Raw genomic sequence first — 19,939 nt, 5'->3', positions numbered from 1 at the left:
TCACTAGTAAAAAAGAAACTTCAAAATGTACCACATTTACTTTGGGTTTTTTTTGTTTTGTTTTGTTTGTTTGTTTGTTTGTTGAAAACATTTTACAATGAGGAACAAAGAGGCACACTTAAGGAATTTCAGAACTAGTGGTTCAAATTGGGATTAGTTTTATAGGTTCTAGAATTTGAGATTTTCTTTCAAAGCCAAATGAAAAGTAGCATTTCAGTATAGTTAGATATACAATTCTAAAGATTCACAAGTACAAGTTTCCAAATGATGCTGGCTAAGCTTTCATTTAAAATACTGAAAATAAATTTGTCACGTATTGTCCTATTAAAAAAATACACTTTCTGGTCATTAAACTAAATTGCTATTAGAAGGAATGTGGAAATTAAATGCTAACTGTGAATTATTAGTGGTGTCCAATCTGTTCAGTGCTGTGCATTTTGGAAGGGCTGCAGTTCTTTTTCTACTCTTTACTCCGTGGCCCATGGTGACCCGGCTGCTGCTTCCCAGTTGTGCCCATCATTGCTGTGGCTTCCCCCCGGGGGGGGGGGGGGGGGGGCACAACGCAGCAGAGCACTGAAGATGTCCGCCTTGCTTCAGAAACCTGCCTGAGCCTCCCCACATGTTTCTTTCTATCCTTCCTCCTTTTCTCTAAGCCTTATCAGCATCTCTCTGGCATTATTCTTCTCTGGACCTGCCACAGAGCCAGAAAATTTCATGATGTTCTTATTATAAAATCTATCCCCCACTATATTTTTGTCCTTATAGACTCCAATAATTTTATGTGTTGTGCTATAGAGAATTTTATGGGAAGATTGGTACAGGAGGATTTATTAACTTGTGACTTTGCAAAGGTCTCCAGACTTCTCTCAAAATCCCTTGAAATGCCAACATCTACTGGACTTGGGGCTGCCTGGTGTGTAGCATATCGTCAAGGAACTGTGAGGCTGAGGACTTAGGGAGGGCTCTCTTTCGATCAAAGGCATTGGTGCTTCGTCCTATGGTAGAGGGAAGCCCGTGGAACATTTATGACATAAGAGCTGTGAGTCCTACTTATTATTTGTAAGGATTGCCCTTTTTGCCATGGAAAATGAATTACGGCAGTGGAAGAGGAAGTGAGGGAGACCTTGAAACCTAGCTTCACCTTCATGACTATTTTAACTCAATTTTTAAATTTTCACTTTTTCTTGGGAAATGTCTTTGAAAAGTATAACAGTTTTGTAACAATAAATGGTGAAACGTTTAGGCTGTGAAGTCAGACTGCTGTGTTCTAGCCACATGATCTCCTGTGGATCATTTCTAATGCCTACTTCATTTCTAATGCCTGTTTCTTCATGTGTAAAAGGAGGCATTAAGTCCATAAAAGGCACTTACAAAGTTTCTGAATTCTGAGTAAATAGTTGTCCCCATCATCCTTACCATAAAAAAAAAAAGATACATAATCTCTTATCTTGACTAGCACTGACAGGAAATAAGGGAAGAACTTCAGAGAATGGCTTTGAATGGTTAAAACGGTTACCCGGCTTCTCCAATCCTCTAAAAGAGCCCCATGAATAATCCCTAACCACGAAGGGGATTCCAGGCTGAAGCTATTTCTGCTCCCAGCTGAGAATGTTCTCTGCATGCAGAGACAGCTACTGAGGAGTGGTGTGCACATTCCAGGATGCAAATAGCAAACCCTGCTTAAGTTCTCTGCAGCTGACGATCTCTGATGGTGGAATTTAGCCACAACAACAACAACAACAACAAGAAAATCAAATAACTGTTTAAAATTCCTATGAAAATTTTCCTTTCATTAAACATTTTAGGTCTTAATGAAACCTTTATATCAAATATTCCGAAATGTTAATCTTGGTGAAACATAGAATGCATTTGAATATGTATATTTTGGCACCATTTGAAAGTCACATTAAATCATCCCATTCCAATTTTGAAGAAAAGGTAATGATAAGGGTAGAAGTGAATCATGGCCCTGAAGACCTCTGAAACTTTTTTAATAAACTGTCAAGGCGATCGGAAAATTGCATATGCACTTTTGATAAGAACCTTAATTATGTTTACCTCAAGAATTCTCTTGGCTTTAAATCTTTCATTTAGAGTCTTGCAACTAAAAAATTCAGCTTAGCTGATACATTCAAATAACTTTCTTAAAATTTGTTCTTAATTTTCTCAGAATTTAGTTAAGTGCTCTTTTTAGGGCCTAGCCAAATTAAGGTTTGTTTTGTTTTATTTTTTTAAGGGGGGGGATTGGGTTGATTTGCTGAAAATTTCAGTTGCAGTATAAAAAAACAAAAGTTTTGATAAATTAGATAACAGGCTACTTTATTCTCTGTTTGATTAAGCACAGCTTTCATGAGTTATTTTAATTTAAGGTTTTTTTAAACTCTTTCTTTATAAATAGTCAAGCCTAAAGGATATCACCATACAGTATAAATGCCACTGCCTCAATGCTGGTCTCCCTTACAAAGATGGTATATTAACTGGCTACTGAATGGCCAGTAATTTTCCACATTTCTCTGGAGACTTGCCTTGGGATTCAGCCCATGTCTTTGGCTGGCGCGTTTCTCTCTCTCTCTCTCTCTCTCTCTCTCTCTCTCTCTCTCTCTCTCTCTCTCTCTCTCTCTCTCATGCCTCTCCTGCTTTCCTGGTTCTGATTAATTTATCTTGAGAGCATTTCCTTAATAAATTATCTATATAAGAGTCCTCATCTGACGCTCTGCTTCTGGAGAACCTGGCTTAAGATAAAGCTGAACAGTATTCTATTGAGAAGTCCATCAGTGGGACTGATCGTACTGTGCCCAAATCTTTCCAAGAGCAATTGCTTAGACAGGATCCCCAGGAACCAGGCTCTGAGCTGCAGTCTACATGCCAGTTTATTCAGTTAAGCACACCTTCAATAAAAACACCTGCAGGAGAAAGAAGGCAGGGTAATTGAACCAAAGAAAATGCCAAATAGCAATGTACATGTGATGGAGCTGGGATGGACCTCCAGACTGTATCCCAAGTTGAAGGAAGTGCTAGAATTTTACACCTGTACCTTGATCTGACATTAGATAGATGTAGCCCAGATAAGGCAGTTCAGCAGTCGACAGTCATTCTTGTCTTCTGCTATTACTGCTGACAGCTAAGAAGTGAGTATCCTAGTTCCCAGGAATGACCATGGTAGCAAACTGTTGGAGTCCATCACTCAGATTCTCTTGTTTCATATACCTATTTGGGATTCTGATTGGTCCCTTTTCTGAGAAGGCTACTAAAAGAAGGCTAATTGAATGAACTACAGCCTTTACTTGTGAGCTGCTCCTCAGGATTGCAACTAATACTTATTATTTTTCTCTATCAACTACTACCTGCAACTACCCACTCAAGATTCCCCTCACTGTCAGATGACACCATTGCTAGTCTAGGTAGCCAACCTGATGAAGTGACTTTGACATCCATCTCTGAGAGGTCTGAGCTTATCACCGTATCCTTACCAGTACACTTATGGCACCTGTTCATTTACTGTCAAAACAGGAGAACACCCAGAAATGCCCTGTTGGTCTACCAGGGTGACAAAGATATTCTTTCTAACAGCTATTGTCAGAATTGTGCACCCTATTCTTCCTAGTGGTATCTTGTCATGGGGCTAATGGTCTGAATAGCACCTTGAAGACTAATGGAACTAATGTTGTGCTCCCTGGTAGAAGAATTCCTCACTGAGAATGGACTTTGCTACACAGAGCCCATGGTAGTAGGGATGGGAAGCTCACATGTTCCAACTGGTCATAAAAAGTGATGCTAGAAAACATGACCACTTCCACACTCAGCCTTGGCTCCGGGACAGATTTTTCTCTCCACCACAAAGCAGCACCATGAAGATGTTGATTTAGCATCCTGAAGTATTCCCTCTCCTCCAAGAGGTCTCCAAGAGGGGATCCCAATAGAAAATTGGAAGGATTCCTCAATCTGGTAGTTCCTTGGAAATACAATATAGGATAAGAATAGTGGGTCACTTGGTTCACTGCCATTTCATGGAGAGCAAATGCTCTCTAAGTCCTTGGATAGAAATGCTGCCTGAGGTCTTATAGACAGAATATTCCACTCCCAGCCTTGGAGTCTGTTCCAGTCAATATGATGTGACCAGCTGACCACTGAGTGGCTGCTTGGTCTTATTGAAGGATAGTACTGTCTCCAGGTTCAGCAGTGGTATCTGTCATGGGTAGTTTTAGATCAGCTTTGCTGAAGGAAGCCCTTGCTGATGGGCCCATGCATGATCTTGATCCCACACCATTTTGGGATACTCTATAAGAGTCCATGGTAGGGAAACTGGAGTGGGTGATGAGGGACATTCTGACTTTTTGGTGCCTCCTCTGATGTGGACACTCCCAAGAGTGTTGACAAAGTTACAAAGGGGAATACAGAGAGTCCCTTGTGACTAAAAGACTCATCCACAAACCTCTTTCCCTGAATTCTGTCTTTCCAAATTCCCCTCTTCCAGGCCCCAATGGACCAGCTTAGTCATCCACTACCATCCATGGACTGTGTGTATTCTAACTCATGTGATTTCTGTTTCTATAAGTAGATGAGCCAATGCACTACTTGTAGTCTTATCCTGGAAGAAGTTTCATTTCATGATCATCTTTCAGGATCACCCCAGTTGGGGCTGTAGAAAAGCAGCAAGCTTTTGATGGTTTGCACCAACACATTGGGCCAACCCACCCTTAAACCAAACTTGGCCTTTTTCTTCCCCATAGGCTGATCATAAGGGACACCCCCAGGTATCCAGAAAGCAGGATAAGCTGGGAACAGGTGTAGGTACATTAGAGTGACATGGATTCCAAGTCTCCTGCACCTGTAGCCTGCTGTATCCCTCTGCCTGCTCCCGTCCCTGGTACACCACTTTTAGCTTACAATGGATTGCTGCTGGGCCTCCTGACATTATGCCATGGAAGGCCTCACAGAGTTTAGGTCATGATGGGAATTCTTGGCCACAGGAATTCCTGGTGACTTGATATCCCATGATCAGTACTTTATCTCCATGAAGGCCAAGCAGAACTTAGGAAAATGCTTTTCAAATGGCATATAGTTCTCTGCTGCAGATGTCATGGCCTTATTCCAAAATCCCAGAAAGAAGTCTATGTTGTAATTCTTCCACTGTAGCTTGCCATAAATATCACATTACATCCTTTACTATCAGAGATATCTCATCCCATAAGGGGACAAGGATGTATGGCCTAATCATCAGGAATGCCCACACTACAGCCTGCACCTGCTGCCAAGTCCTATTCTGGGCCCCCCACAATGCTCTCAGCTTTCATAATAACAATAGAAGAGGCTAGCTTCAGAACCTGACATGGATTAGGAGGCATTATTTTTCCTTTACAGCAGTGGTAGGTACAAGCTACAATCATTTACTCTTTATTTTCAGGGGATTTTCCTGAATGTCCTGGAGCAATGGTCTCCTAAAACATTCACTAACTTGTCAAGTGCCAAAATCTTGGTAGGATTTATCTCTTACCTTCTAAATTCTCCAACATATGTGTCAAATCCATTTCCCTAACCTAGTTACCATAGCACCATAAACCTAGCAAACAACTGTGTTCCAGAAATGTCCAAGATAGCCCAAGCCCTTTTGAGAACATGAAGATAGAGGGAAATAAATTTAAGCATGACCATGGAGCAAGTAAATACTGTAGTCAAGCCCATGTGAGTGTGAATCACTTCTTGTCCTCAGCTATGAGAGAAGTGGGGGGAATGTATTTGCCAACCCAGTGGCTTTGTGCCTATATATGGGGCTAAATTAATCTGCATGAGCAGGAATGATACCCCCAGCACACCAGCTCCAGAAACATCTACCAGTTTGGATTTGAAGCAGGCCTTAGTTGTCTTCTGGGAAATATCTGGTTTTTCTAGGATCCAACTGGTGACTTAAGTGGGAACATGGTTTTAACGGCTAACCTCATGTCCTATGAGATGGACACTTTTCTCTGCCATTCTTCCTGGGATACATAAGGAATGAAGGGCAGTCTTGGAACTTTTCTCAGTTTTTCTCACTGTCATGTTCTTCTCCCAAGGCACTCCCTACATTAGATTTCTATCAACTACCAAATATGTACATCCCAATTTTATATTTGTTTTGGGGGGAAAGGACCATTTGGTAATTCCAAGGACCAAATACGAGCCAAACTGGGGCTAGGATTCTATTTGTCACGTGATTCTCATATGTCCTCACCATGATGGCTTTTCAAGTCTGTAGTATTAATAGTCAAGCTAGCTTCTATGTCCAGTGTCCTCAAAATATTGAGTATTCCCGTTTCTACAGTGTACTATAACCCAATTAAATGTGTTTTGGCTCTCTTGGGGACGGGCTGGGGACAATGGTAGTCATTGCTATTGATGTTGCAAGGCACCCTCCTTCTGGTGACCTGGCCTCTCCTCAGTCAAGAATTTCCAGATGTGGAGACTGGATTAATCTGATTTCAAACAAAGAGTTGTAATTTTTATGGAGGGTAGTAGCCTTGAGCCTACTAGGAAAGCTCAGTTTCATTTTGGGGGTATGAGGGTACTGGGGATTGAACCAGGAGCATTTATCCACTGAGCCACATTCACAGCCCTTTTTATATTTATTTATTTGTTTATTTTTATATATTTATTTATTTGAGACAGGGTTTCTCAAAGTTACTAAGTCTGGCTTTGAACTTGCAATCCTCCTGCCTTAGCCTCCCAAGCCACTGGGGTTACAGTCATGTGCCACCACACTCAGATGATTTCTTTTGATTGATAGATTGAATCATCCCCTTGTTGGATGTCAATCCATCTTTGCCCTCCTCAATGACAGCCTTGCAGTTCTGATTTTTCTCTGTCACTAAGCATCAGCCATAGCTATTTCCAATCCTTTGATAGAGATCCTTCTCCCAAGATCGTTCCAAATAATAAATCGTATATCCTGGAAGAATGTTCCTTAATGTACTGGACCGAATATGCTCTCCTTGCTCCCGTCCAGAACTTCCCCACCTGGGTTATGTTGTTATTCAGCCTTAATTATTCGCTGGGTGGCCAGGAGGGGAAGTGGTGAACAGGTTGTCACATCTTCTTAAGTGGGAAGGAGAGGGGGAGTGGGTCATGTCTGCTCTAGGGAATCAGGAGTTTCCAGTTTCTTGAGTGCTTTGTCCCAGATGTTTCATCCCAAGTCTCAGGGCCCCTCCTCCCTTGTAAGGGCCCTCATCCTGACAGAGCAGACAATCTCAGACAAGAACTGAGAACTCTATCTTCATTGTCACGCCACTGCTCTCATGAGGAACCAGATCCCTTGCTTGCTGTGCCCTGCAGTGGAGGGAGGTAAGCATCTCTGCAAAAGCTCTGGCAAGGCCCCATGACCTTCACAGCTTGCCTTCATCACCTCAGCTTTCTATCTTCTTCCTCCAGTGCCTGGATGGAGTTCAGCAGAGACATCAGTTCCATTGCCTTCATGATAACACTTCATAGAAACCCTCAAACACCTTATCTATTGCACCCAATAGTCAATTTCCTTCCGCTGGTGTCTCTTCTTGGTTCACCACCAGTGACAGTTTTAGCAACGATGCCAGACTGTGTGTCCTGGACTACTCCACCTACTGCTGGCAAATGGTCCTCATCATCAGTCACCCATGGGTGATCCTGATCCCAGATGCTGTTTTAGATTTAATTTCCAGACTATTCCGACCACCAGCCCTGTTACATCAGTTTCCCTGAGAAACACAGAAGACGAGCATTTCCATGGGGGAAGTTTACTGAGGAAAGCTCTGGGGAAGAGCAAATTTAAGGGAGTGGAGGAATCCAGGCTGAACAGAAAAAGAAGCTGAGCTGTTGGTGTGGGGACCACAGAGGACCCAGCTGATCCTTCAGGGCTGTTGGGGGTGCTTTCTGAGACAGACTGGCCCTTCAGAGATGTCATGGATTGTTGAGAGCCATAGCCAAAGGGGCCCCAGCAAACTTTCAGACTGCTAGCTGATGATTGGCTCACAGTGGCCCCAGCAACTTCTAGCTGATTGGCTCCTCTGTGGTGATGCTCATTGGGCTGTTTCCCTGCCCTTTCAGACCACGGAGCTGCTCATTGGGGGACTTTTTTGGCTACGCCCATGCGACCCAGCCAATTGGCCTCAAGAGCAGGAGGATTGTGGGAGGTGGAGAGGCTTGTGGTTGTGAGAGAGGCTTGTGGGAAGCCAGTGGTGGCAGTTGGGCTTTGAGGGTTTTCCTGAGGAGCTGTTTTGTTTGGCGTGTGTGGTTCTAAAGATGAAGTTAGTTTCTTTTGACAAGTGGCTCCTGAATTGTGCCCAGCCAGACTGCAGCAATGGATTAAGGCAGGGGCCAAGCCCCTGTTCTCACTATTGGCTAGTGTTTGGCTGTCCAAGGAGCTTTGGGGGAGTCAAATCTGTTCAGTTCCAGCATAGGGACTGAGGTATGACCTCTGAGCAGGAAACAGCCCTGGGAGCTGGGTGAATGCATTTAGGTGAAAATGGAAGCAAAGTGGAGGTGAAGAACTGGGTGGCACACTCTAGCATTTTCTGTAGCAATACTGTTTAGGATTTTTGTTTCTATGATTTTTTTCATTGGTTTTTTAGAAAATAATTTTCTTTCCTGACTTGTTTTACTTCTGTAGTTATGGCCAAAGTGCAATCTGATAGGACAATTAAAAAATAGTGTTTGATGGCAGTTTTCTTGTTGCATTATATTTACACATTCAATCCACAAATATTGGTAGGAGTTCTAGACTCTGAGATTGGCCACAGAGGAAGAAAAGTCATCTTGGTCTCACAGAGGTAAAAACATAACAGGGGAACACAGATGCAACATTTGGGTTTTGGTTTTTGTTTTGAGTGTTAAATTATCTAGGAAAGAGGAGACTGGGGAGAAAAACTTGCATTAAGAATAATTTAAGCCATGGGTTCAATCCCCAGACTAGAAAATAAAACAAAACAACAAAAAAGTAATTTTCTTGGATTCAGAAGTAGATGAACAGGTTAGCGCTACCAACTTAACTGAGTGCCCCCAACTCCAACCTCCCAGCCTAGCCCTGCACAAATTCTGCCTAAAAGTAATTATACTCAAAGGGACGTGCCAAAGGACAGCTAAATAATTGTCTCTTTGTTCTCAACATGGACATATTAGAGGTTTCATTATTTGGGTGATTACTTTGATACAAAAAGCAATTTTATATAATTACTCTATTTAAAATATTTTAGTATAACTAAACATGGAAAGTACATAAACATGTAAATAATTTATATAATAATTTTAGCAACTTTGTATTTGAACATCTTTACCTCTGACACATAATGATTGCATGTAGTTATGGACCATGTCCCCATGGGCCTATTTCCTCTAGCCACTCCCTACTTTCCCACAGTTACCACCCAGTATACTCGTCCTTTCAAATTATCAGTCCATCAAATGAATTAATTCACTGATGAGATTACAGCTCTTATAATCATTTAACCTCTGAACATTCCTGCATTGCCTAACACATGAGCTTTTCAGGAGGCACTTCATATCCAAAGCATAACTAGCAGACAGATTAATTTCATTTCCTTTGGATATGTATTCAGCAGTGAGATTACTTGATCATATGTTGTTCTATTTTTAATTTTTTTAGGATACCACCATATTTTCCCCATAATGTCTATACAAATTTAATAGCACCAACTGTTTATAAGGATTTAAATTTCTCCACACTCTGATCAAAATTTATCTATTTTAGTGTAGCCATTCTAGTCAGGCGTGAGGTGCTATATCATAGTGGCTTTGATTTGCATTTCCCCAATGATTAGTAATGTTGAGGATATTTTCTTATACCTATTGCCTATTTGTATGTGTTCCCTTGAGAAATGTCTATTCAGGTTTTTTGACCATTTTTAAATCAGGTTATTAATTAATTTATTACTATTTCATTGTTTGAGTCCTTTTATGCTCTGGATATTAACTCCTTATCAGATATATAGTTTGCAAATATTTTCTCCCATTCTGTACATTGTCTCTTTACTCTGTTTTGTGTTTCCTTTGCTGTGCAGAAGCTTTAGCTTCTAAATTTGGTACAATCCCATTTGTCTACTTTTGCTGTTGTTACCAATACTTTGGCATCTTCTCCAAAATATCCTTGCCCAGATGGCCTTGATTAATTTTATTAATGACATTATATAGCTTTTCTGATTTGATGTAATGTCTGTAGTAATATTTTCCAGAACTTTGTCAAGAAGTAGCATCATCACATTCTATAAATATATAATCTTTGAAACATTAAGATGACCTACCATAAGAAACTATGAATTTCATACTTACTGTACAATAACAGCAAGTATAATGTTTCCTCTATGCTAAACATTATTCTAGGAGCATCTTATTTTACATTTGGAACTGACAAATTTTAGAAGCCTCCAGATGTGTAAGATGCCTAAATATTTTAAAGGATGTAACACAGCCTTTACAAGGTTAACTAGATTGGTTATAAATATTAATGACCAGGGATAATAAAGTGACTTTGAAAGAATTATAATAACTAGAGGCATAATAGACTATGAAACTTATAGTTCTTGAGATGTTAAATCCTGTATGTAATTCACCAGGCAGTTTTGCAATTCAACTGCTTTGAGAAAGATAACCACCATGTACAGAAAAATTGACCATAAAAACTTTGAGAGTCCTGGCTATAAGCCTCCTTTAGAGAATCAGGGGAATTTAGAAGAAAATTATTATATAACTCACAATATTGGAAAACCCTTTATGATACCAAGCCACAGCCCTATAAAACACTCATGTGTTAAAAAAAATTCTTGAACAACTGAATAATTGGAAACTATACTTGATAACAACTATTTTGTTGATATACCTTTCAGAACACCTATACAATCAAATAGCCCACATCTTTAGAGGTACTTCCTGAGCAATATGAAGATACTTTTTGGACTTGGAACTCAAAATCCACAACAAAACCTTAGAAAGTACATATTTTTTTAAAGACTGCAAATTAAATTAAGAAATAAGCCATCTTGTTCATTTGACACCTAACTCAAAAAAGTCTATGCTTTAAAAACAAACAGATAAGCTGGGATCAAAGAATACTATACCTTTAATCTGACACTTTTGTTGGGGGAGTCTTAATGTTAAAAGACTGAGTGTCCCTGAGTAAATCTTCACAGTCTTCCCAGAGCTCTACTAAGACCTCAACTGGAGTAGGTTGGGAAAGAAATGGCAGTCTGAAGAAGGAAAAGAAGAGGAGAAACAGCAAGGAGAATGCCAGATGTCAAGCTATTGAGCTCAGGGATAAGAAGGAGACATAGCTTCTTGCACCACTTCTAGGTCTCAGAACCAGGGGGTCAAAAACCCAGAACTCTGCAGCAGAGCACTTCCAATGCGTTCTAACCAGTATCAGGATGCACCCTAGAACTGGGGTGGTCAGAAGCCACCAGCTATGGGGATGAGCTGGACAGGCCATTTGACTTGATCAGCTGACAGAATTGATCATTATACTTTTATCATTAATAGGTTGTTAAAATTCAGGCTGGCTTATATGAAACCAAAAGAGAACTCCCTTAGATTCGAAAAGCAGAAGTAGGAACAGTGCTTTTCAGATGCTAATCTTCCTCCTAGATCCAACCCATTTCATCTTAGAACTTTCTTTGATCTTGAGCTTTAAAATGCACAGTTCAAAGACAAAGAATGCTTATGGGATTAACATTCATGTTAGAAAATGAAATGGTGTGCTTGACCACTGAGATGTGAAATGAGGGAAGTTTCAGCCTATGAATCAACACATAGGCATCCAGGCATTTATCACACCATCACAGCAACAAAAGGATCTGGAAAATAATAATATGTAAATATATCATTTTCTTCTTTTGTTCAGTGAGTTCAAATTCTTTTCCCAGATGTTAACGCAATTGGTATTCAAGTTGGTAGGATTTCTGTGAAAGAACGGGGATAAGAGTTACATGAAATATCAGTAAAGATGGAATGATTCGGTTTTTAAATATAATGTTATAGCGTAACATTGAAAATCTATTCCACAAAATCATTGCAGATAAGAATGTGCTTCATTCTGCTGTCTTCAGCAAATGCTTACAATTTGAGCCCCTACTGTGCACCAGACATTATTTTAGGGTTCTAGCTGTATAATAAATAAAAGAGGAACCCTTCCTTTCCTCATGGAGAAGAGTCCCAAGAGGAATAGGCAATAAAAAGTAAACAAAGATATCATTATTCCTGTACAGAGTTATAGAGGAAAGAAACAGGACAGATTGCATATTTTCCACCCCAAAAGGTACACAGAACAGTGAGCCTGGAAGGCTGGCATCAGGAGGTCAGAAGTGGCAGACATGGGGGACAGACCAACTTTCTAGGCAGAGGGAGAAGCCTATGTAACACAGGAAAAGCTGATTCAGTGTGAGGAAACAAAAGGAAGCCATCATGGAAAAGAGCAGAATGGGATAAGATGGAGCTGGAGAGACGAGCTGTACCATGTTGGGTTTAGGTACAATGGAAAACTCCTGAGTGACCTTGAGCAGGGAGACTCATGGTCATTGTTGGGCTGCCATGTGTAGAACTGGATTAAGGGGTCCCGTGGCAATACAGAGGGGGTAAGTGGACAGGGGAGAATGGGTCAGAGATGTGGACACGACTTGCTGATGAAGGAGACACAGCAGTGGCAAAGAGGAATCATGGATGGCACTCATGTTGCCGAGAAAATCAATCGGAAACAGCTGACATGAGATGAGAGAAGGCCAAGAGGAGATTTAGGAGCAGAGAGTAAAGTTATTAAAAGTTACTTTTTTTAACAATGTATTTGATAGGCCAAGTAGAAACATCAAACCAGACATAAATCTAGAGATATTTTAGATAGATTGTAAATTTGGGGATCATAAACCTATAAATAGTATTTAAAGATAGGATTATGAATAGAGTCACCTTGAAAGACTAAGGGAAGAGGAGAAGAGATGGTCCCAGTAAAGTTCAGGCAAAGCCTGACGTTTGGAGGCTGGAGAGAGAAGATTATGAAAAATCTGAGAAGGTAGAAGAAATGTTTTCTAGGAAGAAAGAGCTAAGCATTAAAATAAAATAAGATAAATAAAATGAGGGAAATGAGCACAGGAAAGTAAACATTTGACCTAGAAACAAAGAGGTTTTATGATCTCTTCAATGTTAGCCAAAGCTAAATATGATGGCATAACTCTTAGAGAAATTATCCTTCTATCTAAATATTTACTCTTGCACTCTTTCACTCTCTTCCCTTCTTACTGGTTTCTTCTCTGGCAAGCTTTCTCCAAGAGATGGAAACAGGAGTGTTGGCTGGTAAGTGTTAGATGAGCCATCATCTTCTGATGCCAGAGGCAAGCTACTCTCAGAACATCTGAATCAATTTGAATTCCATGATGTCCCAATGCCATTTTCCATGCCTACACTAATGATACACCCTACCTGCTCTGCCTGTGTCACATACACAACTGCGATACTGGACTTGTGTTTACCTTGCTGATAGCTGGACCACAACAACATGGAGGTGAGGAGGAGTGTTCCCGAGGAAGATCATAAAAGTCAGAGCCTACCATCTTGTGATACAGAAGAGAACAGTTAGAGGCCCATTGAATTGTTATGCAGAAGAAAATAGGAGGCACCAACTATAATATAACACAGAAGAATACGGTGGGCACCATTATATGATATAAAACAAGACATTAGGAGCCCAGTATAATATGTTGTAGAATAAAACTATAATATACAGAAGAAAATAGTAGGTGCCCACTAATCATATGAAACAGAAAACAGTAGGCACTCACTATCATCTGATAACAGAAAATAACAGTAGAGGCCCCTATCAATACAGAAGAAAACAGTAGGTGCCACTACCGTGTGATACAGAAGCAGACAAGGAGTTGCATCTTCCAGCAGCTCATCAGTACAGGACTCTGTAAGCATTAACTCAACTCTCACTGCAACCAGCTGCTGACTTTTCTGGTTCCATTTTGATATATGCACACTAAATCAGAAATTGATGGTAGATAGAAACCGTGCCAAGAACTGGAGCAAATTCAGTACCAAGTGGCACCTGGATCTGGCTAAGAGGCTAGGGATACAAACACCATTGTCTTTGTTATGATACTTCAGTATGTGCACTTATAGTTGACCTAAGTGCTGTTCTCTTGATGGGTTGCTCTTCTGTATCATTCTGTATCATTTCTGCCTGTTGAATCACCTGATGCTAACAGTTACTCCTTAATGACAATATGAAAGCTTCAAATTTCTGAATGTACTTTAAAACCAGGACAAAACATGGGGAAAGGTAGAATATTTGAAGTGCCTACTTTTGTAAATATAATACTGTTTTAAAATGACCCTAGGGCTATGGATGTGGCTCAAGCAGTAGCGTGCTCACCTGGCATGCGTGAGGCCAGGGTTCGATCCTCAGCACCGCATGCAAACAGGGATGTTGTGTCTGCCGAAAACTAAGAAATAAAAGTTAGAAATTCTCTCTCTCTTTCTCTTTAATAAATAAATAAATAAAAATGAGCCTATAGCAAAGCAAAAAAATAAAACCATGATTTTGTAGGCATATTTTTATGCCAATGGGATTGCATTTTTTTCTTTCCTTCTTCCCCATTCAGGTTTGTTAAAAACTTAAAAATCATTTAATTCTGTTGGTTCAGCATATTTTTAAATATTAGAATTTTTATTTTATTTTAATAATCAGTTCCACTGTAAAGGAGAGAGAACAGATTCATTACCTTTTAATATGGTAGGTGCATGCACACATGTTTATGTGTATTTATGATAAGGCTATGTACTATTGTGAAAATTATGGTGATTGGAACTTTGGATAAAATCCTTAATTATGATCCATTTGCTTTCCTCTGTATTTAGGTACATCATTCTGGGTAATTTAAAACAGAGCAGAAATGTTCTTGAAATTATTTGACCATCTTAAATGTAGTCATAAAGTTGGGTCAAGTATGATAAATTTATTAGTATTAAAAGAAATATGTATGTGTGTGTGTGTATATATATATATATATATATATATATATATATTCTATAAATCCAAAAAAAGAAAACATTTGGGAATTATTATTTTAAATGAATAAGGTAGATGGTAAGAGGGAAACTATTATTAACAACTTCCTGGTTTCTTTGTAGGATAAGCTCATTCCCAAAACTTTCATTCATCCTGCAAATACACATTGATTGGCATTCTGCAAATACTCATTGATTGTCTATTATGTACATATAATCCATACTTGGCATCCTTATATAGTCATATAGTTGTAATTAGCTTCTCATGTAGATTGCCTGGCTCTTTTGATGGATGATGTGACATTATGGTCACACTTATGTAGTAAGAAAATATCCTTTTTGACATTAGATCTAAGTGATATGGTATATGAAAGACAATTTTTGAAACCATGGAAAATAATTTTCTGAGAGTTTCATATTATAGGTGCTGTAAGAACTATACAGAAGCCCATAGTCAGAAAAACCAGTGCCTGGTAGGACCTTATCTGAAGCAGGCAGTATCCCACCCCTAACACTCAAAGTGAATTTCCCATGAAGCAATGAGGGAGATTGGAGAAGTTGTACACTGTGAACCTTTTCCACCTCCTGCAGGGCGGTTATCCTTAATAAATTAAGCTATTGAATATGGCAAGAAAACATAACATAAATCAGAGTTAGCATTATCATCCAGTATCAACATCAGCCCTATAGTATTTTATTCATCATTCTGGTATGAGTTTCTAATTTAACTCTATGATGACCAGTGAAAAAGGTTTGTGTGAGAGATGTGTTTTTGGCATTCTTTATACTTCCTGTGACCTAGAATGTTCTCAGTTTTTGTAAATTTTTCATTGTGTGCTCAAAAAAAATATAAGAATTTCTCAATGTCAGTTAATTGTGTTCTCTCTGCACTCTTCTCATTTAGGTGGACTTGATCTAGTAATAGAGGTATTAAAATTCTCCACTCTGAAAATGACTTTTCTTTAAGTAGATGGATAGACGTAGGTATATCAGGATAGGTTGTTAGGTGAATATAAGTCTAGAATTTGTATAGCCTCCTGGAGAATTTATTTTATATCTAAGTAGTATAGTAATACCTCATCAGTATCCTATAATTATGGGAATCCAGACATTACATAAATGACTGCCCCAAGAGAAAGGGGTGGCTGAAGTCACATCTTCTTTGGGAAAGCATGCAGAATGGCATGGTATAATGAACATGTCTGATTGGAAACAAGCAATGACAGCAAAGAGGGTATTAAGATGGACCCCTAACACCAGTAATCTAAACTCAGAACAGACTAATGAAACAGATTTCTATGAACCATGAGACGACTGGAATAATGCCCCTTTCACCCTCCTTTACTTCCTATTAGAATCTCTGAGCAGGCTCTGGGGTTCAGGATCATCCCCAGAGGTACTCAAACATTAGTGCTTGCTGGAGAAGGATGGATTGAAACCCTCTGTGAGATCCTTGCTAGTGGGCCATAGCCTACATGTGTTCACCTGAGTGATTTCCTTAACTTTGCCTCATGCCTCCGTCTTTACAAAGTTGAAATTTAGGGGCCATACTTACCATGTTAAGGTGGGCTTCGCTTTCTGTAATCCCAAGTGGTTTTTTTTCCCTGTTTTATTTTTGGTTTTCGCTTTAAAGTCTATTTGACCTGGAAAGCTGTTCTGTTCCATGTTGACTTCGGTATCCCACTTTTTGGTTTCAGTGTTTTTCTGGTGCATGTTTTTACCATTTTTTATTTTCAACAGTTCATTCACTCCTTCAGAAAACATCTACAAAGTTTTTTTAATGGTACACCTTTTCATTTTCTATTAAATTTTTTAAGTTTCTGATGGTTTTATTTAACAAACTTGAATTAATTTATCCTGCTGAGGAGTCAGTGCCTGTTTTCAATCTAAGTGCCATGACGAGAATTAGTGATTATAGAAGGCAGAATACCTACTCTTAAGACCATTTTGTTTTAAATAACAAATACAAAATCATGACTTCCATAGTATATTAAAGTTTATATTTATGCAAAAGATATTATAATGATTCATGTCTGAATCCTTATCCATTAAAAGATTGATAACTATATTTGACAGATGCATTTCAAACCAATTATAATTAAGCATAGCCTCAACATACTTTGAAAGATGGTTAGCAGGGAAAGATGTAAAATCTTTCAAATATAAAAAATTATTTTAAAAAATAAAGGAGTCTATAAAATCAAATTCTGTCCAATATATATTAAATCTCAAAATATTTTATCTTGGAACATATATGTTAAATTCTAAAAATTTGCTTTGTAATTATTTTTTGTAAAGGGTTATAAATGGGTCCAAAAGTGCTATGCATGGTTCCAGTCAGAACAATTTCTTGCCAACATGAATATCAATTTACATGACCTCAAAGTGCTAAAGAATTGGCCTGCTTCCCAGTGATAACTATATAAATATCAGAAGGAAGCTCACTAAATTAGAGAGGATCTAGAAATATTTTATATAATGTCTAATAAAAAATAATTTGAGTTGTGAGAAATCTAAATGGTACATTTAAAACAAAACCAACTTTTTAAAGAGGTTTAAATTGAATATAGCTACTCATTTAGCTCCTGCTTACCTAGATTAAGGCCTTTTTAATACAACACAGTTAACACTGGTAGATGGCAATTTAATAAATCCAGAGTAGTATAAAAAGGCAATCATAAAACATGACATAATAAGAAATAAAACTGGAAATCTAAAAGAAAACATGTTTGTGATCAAATAGAAATGATTTTGGTAAATGCAGCTCAGAAAGGAAGGATTAGAAAGCAACTCATGAGCCCCCAACAGTCAGCAAGTCCTCAATGGGTTCTACTCAAGAAGTGGTCCAGCCTCTTACTCAAGCTGTCAAAAAGAAAGTGCACAGATGTGGGGTGACTCCCAAACCAGGGAAGCACAATCCCCAGTTTCCCTTTCCCTGGAAGACACCCGCCAGATGGTAATGGAGCTTGCTGAGTCTCCTCAGTAAACTAGTAATCAACCTAATATTCTCCATTGTGAGTAGGTTTTCACTTTCTAATTATACAAGTTCAAAGAAACTCAGAAGTAACCCTCAGCTTATCTTATTGTTAGTTTTACCTTTAAATTTATATAAGTAATCTGGCTGTTTGTTCATTTAATGTTTTTATCCCATTTATTCAGTAAGTACTTATTGAACCTATACTATATGCCAGGTATTGTTTAGGTGCTGGAGATATAACAAAATAACAAACAGTTCAAAACTCTACCCTCTTGGGATGAGCATTTACAGGAAAATGAGTAGGAAAATATATAGTGTGTAATATACAGTTAAGTGTCGTGGGTAAAAAATTTAAGCAGAAGGGAACATAGCCAGCTTTGTGGTGGCATTGGTGTGGGGGGCTGATAAGTGAACTTGGAGCAGAGATTTGAGGAAGTTGAGTCATGTAGTTATCTGGGAGAAGTCCTTCCATGTAGAGAGAATGGTGACCAGAGCCCCTGAAGTGGGGTTACACTTGAGTAAGACCAGTATGAACTAGAGCCACAGGGGTCAGAGAAGGTGACAGGGGGTGGTGGCAGGAGGAATCATGCCAGTTGCAATAAGGATTTTTGGTTTTTATTCCGAGAGGGTTTTTTGTTGTTGTTGTTTGCAGAAGTGAGGTGTGATTCTGTTTTAAAATGACAGTGACAGCCTCTATGTTGGAAATTGACAGTAAAAGATTGAGAGATGGAGGCTGAGAACAGTTCCGTGGCCATTACAATAGTTCAGGTGAAAGGAGATGGTAGAAATCACACTCTAGACTTCATAGTGCTTAGAAGGCTTGCTGATAGAGTGGATGTGCTATGGAAAAGAAAAAGGAACTACGAGCAACTCTAGGATTTTTGGCTCAAACAGCTTGAAGGATGAAGTTCCCATTAGTTACATGGAAAAAAAATGTTACAAGGAATATAGGTCAGGGAGAAGAGTTTTGCAAAGTTTCAGATCCCCAGTTGGATATTGGGGTTCAGGTGGGGATCGTGGTCCAAGATGACTCCAGCCTAGGAATATACATAAGGGAATCCCCAATTTAAATGTGCATCTATAATAGGGGCAAGTGGCTATGAAAATGAGAAGTTCAAAACTGAGCAGAAACCATCAATGAGAATAAGAAGTCTTTGCAGGGAGAAGAAAGCCAGGTGAAGTTTCTGGATCCCAGGTACAAAAAGCATTTCAAGGAGGAGGAGGAAATGGCTGCAGGTCCTGTGAATGAACATCTTGTTTAACAATATGGAAGTCAACAGTAATTTTGCAAGGACAAATTCAATGAAGTCGTAGGTCTGGATAAGGGTTCTAGAGATAATGCAAGTCACAAAACTGAATTGAAGAAACACTGAGTATAATCAACTGACCGTAGTTATTTTGCTATAAGGAAGAGGAAGAAATGGGGCTGGGGCATTCGGGAAGCATCTTCTATTTTCCAGGGCACATGGCAGTGTGCATGATCACAGCCCTCAGGAGGCCATTGACTGTGGTTCATGCACACTTCTAAAACTGTTTATCTAATCTGGTATAATATATCCTCATTCATATTCTTTTCATATTTAAAATACTAGAGACATTTTATTTTTCTCCACCAGTCTGAATCCTACTTTAGATTAACTCCTCGTTCCTAATAATTGTTTAAGAACAAGTACTGAATCTTTTCTTAATGGATTGAACATACCCATAAATCAATAATATTTTATTTAGTATATACTTCACAGGATTTGCTGCTGTCAATCTAGCCTCCTTTTGTGTCATCATTCCTGGAAGGTAGCTCAATTAATATCTATCAAACTCAACAGTTCATTAATTCATTTAGAGTTTTTATTTTGTGCCCATTATTTGCTGTTGTACTACATGAAGGATCTAGTGGTGAATAAAGCAGAAAATATTCTCGTGGAGTTTACATTCTAACAAATGAGAGGAAAT

General features: G+C 39.0%; 1 protein-coding gene across 3 annotated transcripts in view; it reads left to right on the top strand.

The window, feature by feature from the left end:
* Sgcg (sarcoglycan gamma) overlaps positions 1 to 19,939 on the top strand; it is a 108,119-nt gene that overhangs the window by 31,828 nt on the left and 56,352 nt on the right. The gene's annotated exons all lie outside the window — the stretch shown is intronic.

This window comes from Ictidomys tridecemlineatus, chromosome 6 (assembly GCF_052094955.1).
Source record: "Ictidomys tridecemlineatus isolate mIctTri1 chromosome 6, mIctTri1.hap1, whole genome shotgun sequence".
Taxonomy (NCBI): Eukaryota; Metazoa; Chordata; class Mammalia; order Rodentia; family Sciuridae; genus Ictidomys; species Ictidomys tridecemlineatus.
Note: the sequence above shows the minus strand (reverse complement) of the source record. Positions and strands in the feature narration are given on the sequence as shown.